This window comes from Cebus imitator, unplaced genomic scaffold, assembly GCF_001604975.1.
Source record: "Cebus imitator isolate Cc_AM_T3 unplaced genomic scaffold, Cebus_imitator-1.0 Scaffold120, whole genome shotgun sequence".
Taxonomy (NCBI): Eukaryota; Metazoa; Chordata; class Mammalia; order Primates; family Cebidae; genus Cebus; species Cebus imitator.
The window spans coordinates 5,695,534-5,701,413 of record NW_016107435.1 but is presented as its reverse complement, the minus strand read 5'-3'; positions in this window follow the sequence as shown (position 1 = coordinate 5,701,413).

Below are 5,880 nucleotides of genomic sequence, written 5' to 3'. Positions count from 1 at the left end.
TTGGCTTAACCCAAGGTAATAAAAGTTTCTTATTTTTGTTTTAAGTTCCCTCGTAGAAATCTTTTAGCTTTTATATCTATCACACATTTTGAATTAACTTCTGTGTATGGTGTGAGATAAGGATCAGAGTTCATTTTTCCCCTCAACTGCATATCCAGTTCTCCCAGTACCATTTTTGGAAGAGATAATGTTTTCCTACTGAATTACTTTGGCATCTTTGTTGAAAGTCAATTAACCACATATGTTGTTCTATTTTTGGACTTTATTCTGCTCCACTGATCTCTGTGTATCTGAGTGCCAATGCCACACTGTCTTGATTCTTTACAGTAAACTATGAAATTAGATAGCATGAGTGAGGATTCTTTTTCTATTTCAAAAATGTTTTGGTTATTTCAGATTCTTTGTATTTTCATATAAATGCAAGGTTCAGCTTGTTGCTACAAAAAAAGCTCTTGGGATTTTTATTGGGATTTGACATCACAAATTTGAGTCATCCAATCCACAAACATGGTAAAACCAATTACAGTCTTTAATTTTCCTCAGCAATGTTTTATAGATTTTAGTGTACCGATAGGGCACATATCTTGTTACATTTATTCTTATATATTTCATGTTTTTGAATGCCACAGCAAATGGTATATATTTTACTCATATATTTATTTATTTTAAAAAATATTCTCAGCTAGGCCAGGCCCAGTGGCTCACACCTGTAATCCCAGCAATTTGGGAGCCTGAGGCAGGGGGATCACCTGAGGTTGGGAGTTTGAGACCAGCCTGACCAACATGGCAAAACCCCATCTCTACTAAAAAATACAAAATTAGCTGGGCGTGGTGGTACATGCCTGTAATCCCAGCTACTTGGGAGGCTGAGGCAAGACAATTACTTGAACCCAAGAGGTGGAGGTTGTGGTGAGCTAAGATTGTGTCACTGCAATCCAGCCTGGGCAACAAGGGCAAAACTCCTTCTCAAAAAACAAAACAAATTCTCAGCTAAGATTCAGGTACATATTCTATATTTTCACCTTGTAATTGTTTACCATTGGTATACAGAAATAACATTTTTTGTATGTTGACCTTCTGTGCTTTTGCTAAATTCCCTTGTTACAACAGCCTTTTCACACCTCAAATCATGACATCTGTGAATAAAGCCTCTGGCACAATGCTGAATAGAAGTGGTGAGAATGGGTAACCTTGGCTTATTCATAATCAGGAGAATCAGTCAATCTTTCACCTTTATGCTGTAAATGGCTGGCTTTTCATAAATGTCTTTTACTGGATTAAGAATGTTTTCTTTCTATTCCTAGTTTGCTGACTTTTTTTTTTTAATTATGAATGGATATTAAGTTTTGTCACTGAGATGATCCATTACTTTTTTGTTTTTGTTTTTGTTTTTTTTTTTTTTGAGACGGAGTTTCGCTCTTGTTACCCAGGCTGGAGTGCAGTGGCGCGATCTCGGCTCACCGCAATCTCCGCCTCCTGGGTTCAGGCAATTCTCCTGCCTCAGCCTCCTGAGTAGCTGGGATTACAGGCACACGCCACCATGCCCAGCTAATTTTTTGTAGTTTTAGTAGAGACGGGGTTTCACCATGTTGACCAGGATGGTCTCGATCTCTTGACCTCGTGATCCACCCGCCTCGGCCTCCCAAAGTGCTGGGATTACAGGCTTGAGCCACCGCGCCCGGCCCTCGATCCATTACTTTTATGTTGTTGATTACATTTACTGATTTAAAAAAATATCAAAACCACCTTGCATTCCTAGGATCAATTCCGTTGGTCATTTTATATGCCTCCCCTTCCCCGCCCCCCGCACCATGTTTTTGGTTTTGAGATAGGATCTTGCTCTGTCACCCAGGCTGAAGTACAGTGTCAGGATCAAAGCTCACTGCAGCCTTGGCCTCCTGGGCTCAAATGATCCTCCCACCTCAGCCTCCGGAGTAGCTGGAACCACAGGCAAGTGCCAACATGCACACGAGTCTTGTTCATTTTTTGTAAAGATGGGGTCTTACTATGTTGCCTAGGCTGGTCGCCATCTCCCGGACTCAAGACATCCTCCCATGTCGGCCTCCCAAAGTGCTGAGGTTACAGGTGTGAGCCACTGTGCCTAGCCACTTTTTTCATATACTGTTGGATTTGACTTGCTTGTATTTTGTCAAAGAGTTTTGCATCTATGTTCATAAAGGATAGTGGTCTAAAAAGGGGTTGTTTTTCTCTTTGATGTCTGTGGTTTTGGTATTTGGAAACTGCTTATTTCTGTTTTTTATTTTATTTTTTTGAGATGAAGTCCTGCTCTGTTGCCCATGCTGGAGTGCAGTGGCACAATCTTGGCTCACTGCAGCCTCTGCCCCTGGGGTTCCAGGGGGTCTTCTGCTTCAGCCTCTTGGGTAGCTGGGATTACAGGTGTATGCCACCAGGTCTGGCTAATTTTTGTATTTTTAGTAGAGACGGGGTTTTGCCATGTTGGCCAGGCTGGTCTCAAACTCTCGACACCTCAGATGATCTGCCCGCCTTAATCTCTCAAAGGGCTGGGATTACAGGTGTGAGCAAACGTCTCTGGCCGAAACTGCTTATTTCAAAGTGAGATGGGAAATGTTCCCTCTTCTACTATTTATTTTTGAAAAAATAGAGACGGGGTCTCCCCATGTTGCCCAGGCTGGTCTTGAACTCCTGGGCTCCAGAGATCCTCCTGCCTCGGCCTCCCAAAATGCTGGGATTACAGGCATGAGTCACCATTTCCTGGCCCCCTTTCTACTATTTTCTGAGTTTTTGTGGGACTGGTATTTTCTTCTGTAGCAATCTCCCCAGAGCTCTGCCTGCAAGAGCAGGGAATTCTCTGAATGAGAGTCTCATTCAGGCTCACTCAGCATGGTGCCCTCATCCCCAAACTGCTCCATACTCCCTCTTTCTTACTCAGTTGCCGGTCTATCCTGGAACTTGGGAATCATACTAGAATCCTCCTTACTCCAAAACCTACTGATCACAAAGCCCTCATCTCCTAACATCTCTCGACTCTCCTGCAGCCCTTGTCTTGGTCCAGGTCCGAATTCCCCACTGGTGGGCTAAACAAAGACTGGTCACCAGGCTGCTTTGCCAAGTGGGCTTTGGAAACGCAGAGCTTTTAGGATCAAACCACAGCTCCTGTGTCTAGCGCGCGCGCGCGCACACACACACACACACACACACACACACACACACGGCTGCACTTTCCCCCAGCCGCGCTTTAAGCTTTTAGGATCAAACCCCAGCTCCTGTGTCTAGCGCGCGCGCGCGCGCGCACACACACACACACACACACACACACACACACACACACGGCTGCACTTTCCCCCAGCCGCGCCATTTCTGCAGCCCCGAGTGTTCTCCCCTGCATTCAGGCCCTGCGTGGGCTGCGCCTGCATGCCCTCCCTTGTACCCTAGAGAGGGTGTGTGCGCCATGGCCGTCCCTTTCGGGGTCTGCTCACGCCACTGCGTTCCTCTGAGCAGGGACCTTGACCTCAGCCGCTGCACCCAGCCCGGGAACAGCACCGCTGATTAGCACTGCAGCTGCCGGCTGTGAGCCACGGCGCGTGTGAACTCAAACCTCTATCAGGCACACAGAGCAGTGGGGGTCCAAGGGCCCTAGGAGCCCAGCTCGGGCCATCCCCAAGAACGCTCCCGGAAAGCAATAAAGACCTCGCTCCTCAAGCCGCAACACAAGGTGCCCAAGGCAGGACCAAGTCTGGACTGCGCCTGCGCGCAGTGCTGGCGGCGGCGGCGAAGGCGGGGCGAGGGCCGGAACAGAGGGCACGGATCTGAGTGCGCAGACGCCAAGGGGGGCGGTGGCGCCTCCTGGCGGAAGAAACGCGCCGAATTACTTCCGGGGCCACAATGCTAGTCTGGGAGGTCAGGCCGGGTCGGGTGTGAACTCTCCCTTTGGTGTCAACAGCTTTTACTCTTTTCATTGCATTTAACCCGGATAAACCAGCCTGGCGTCTCTCTGCAGGGGCTTCACCCAAATTAGTTCCACCACTCTCCTTACTGTCCATGCTCCAGAAACTGCACATCCTTGTCTCTGGTCATGACACCGTGGTTTGGCCGCAGCTCATAAAGAGCACACATTGGCTACTGGGATAGGCAGGGATTGGGGTCAGGTGCACTCCAAACAGAAGAGTAGGTGGCCCCTAAGGCTCTTAGGAACCGGCACAGTAAGGAGAGACTTGAGAGGTACTGGGTCCGATTTGGGTAGCCGAGCAAAGGGCATGTAAATTTAGACTGAGAAGAGGGTTCTGCAGACCCGCAAAGGCTGGAGGTAGGATGTGGAGGCAGAGATGGCGGTTGCATCCGCATAGTTGAATGAGTTCTGCTGCAGCGTTCGCAGCTTGGCTGATAAAGTTAACTTGTGACACATGCCCTGGACTGCAAGGTGTTAAAGGATAGGTACCTAGCTTCCTAATGAAATAATGGTCTTCTATTCTCCTAAACTTAAAAGTGGCTTTGTTTTAATCATCTTAGTTGGCACTCAACCATTTTCCAGCTGAATTTGACCTTGAGAGGATGCTTTACCTTCATTACACAGTATGGTCAGCTGGGAAGAGGTTTGGGTTTTGAGACCCCACTGCTTTTACATCCTCCCACCCTTTTACTAGCTGTAGGGAGTGCCTGTCAGACTCTGCATTGGACATTCTGAGCTTTACATAAGGCTAGATCAACTGTCCATAAGATAGTCTGTATCCTGTGAGTCTGTCCTCCACACCTTGAATTCAGAGGTTGTGACTTGATTACTTTGTGATTCAATAGCAAGGCTTAAGAGATTCTCCACTTGCCATTCTTTTAGGCCGTATGTCCTCATGGCTATTACATAGAATTAAAGCAATTGTTGGGCATGGTGCTTTTGTAGTAATGTTTACTATGTTTTAGAGTCAGCTTGTTACTAGGTGATCATAAAACGGAAGAATGGAAATAAATTTGCTTGTGAGTGACTTTTTCAGTTTTTGACTTTCCTTTTCCATTGCTGACCATCAAAAAGATATTTGGCCCATAACAGATATTGAATAAGTATTTGATGCGCAGATGACAAAGGGTAGCAGTCAGGCTGTCCTGAGAACAAGAGGCTTTTCTGAGGAAGGGAATGATTTTCCAAACTTAATTTCATCCTCTACCTTGACAGCCCCATGTCCCATTGTCTGGCAGCTGATTCCTTTAGTTGACCCACCTTTCCTGAAAAGCACCAAAGTGGTAGCTGACCAGTGAGTTCAGATAAATGCAATGGACCCAGAGGACAAGCTAGAGGCAAGAATCTGCTTAGACATGTCCTACTATCTAATTATGGCTGATGAACACATTTTTATCTTTTCAAACACTTTTTCATCAAGCTTGTGGCTTTTACAGGTGCCCTGTAACTGCCTTTCCTCTCCCTTTTGGCTTTGGCATTTGATAGTTTTGGCAGCATTATATGTCAATCTAAGTTTGTATATCTAGCCAAAAATCTTGGGCTAGGGTTGGCTTGTGGCAAAGACGACAGGAAGTTTTTCTGGCTTTCTAGATTTAATTCATGTTACCCCACAAGCATGGATATTTTGGAAGGTGATCTGTTGTACTTAGTTGAAATTTCAAAAGGTACTAAAACATTTTTTTCCAGTGCGGGGGAGAAGCTGGGGGGGAGGGGAGAAAGTCCCTTAATAAAGCCAATGTTTTAGAGAATGAAAAACTTATTTCTTAGGTTGTCAAGTGTCATTGGAAAATGGGCACTTCTAGATTTTTTAATGATCACCATTCTAACTGGCGTGAGATGGTATCTCAATATAGTTTTGATTTGCATTTCTCTGATGACCAGTGATGATGAGCATTTTTTCATATGTTTGTTGGCCTCATGTATGTCTTCTTTTGTAAAGTATCTGTTCATAT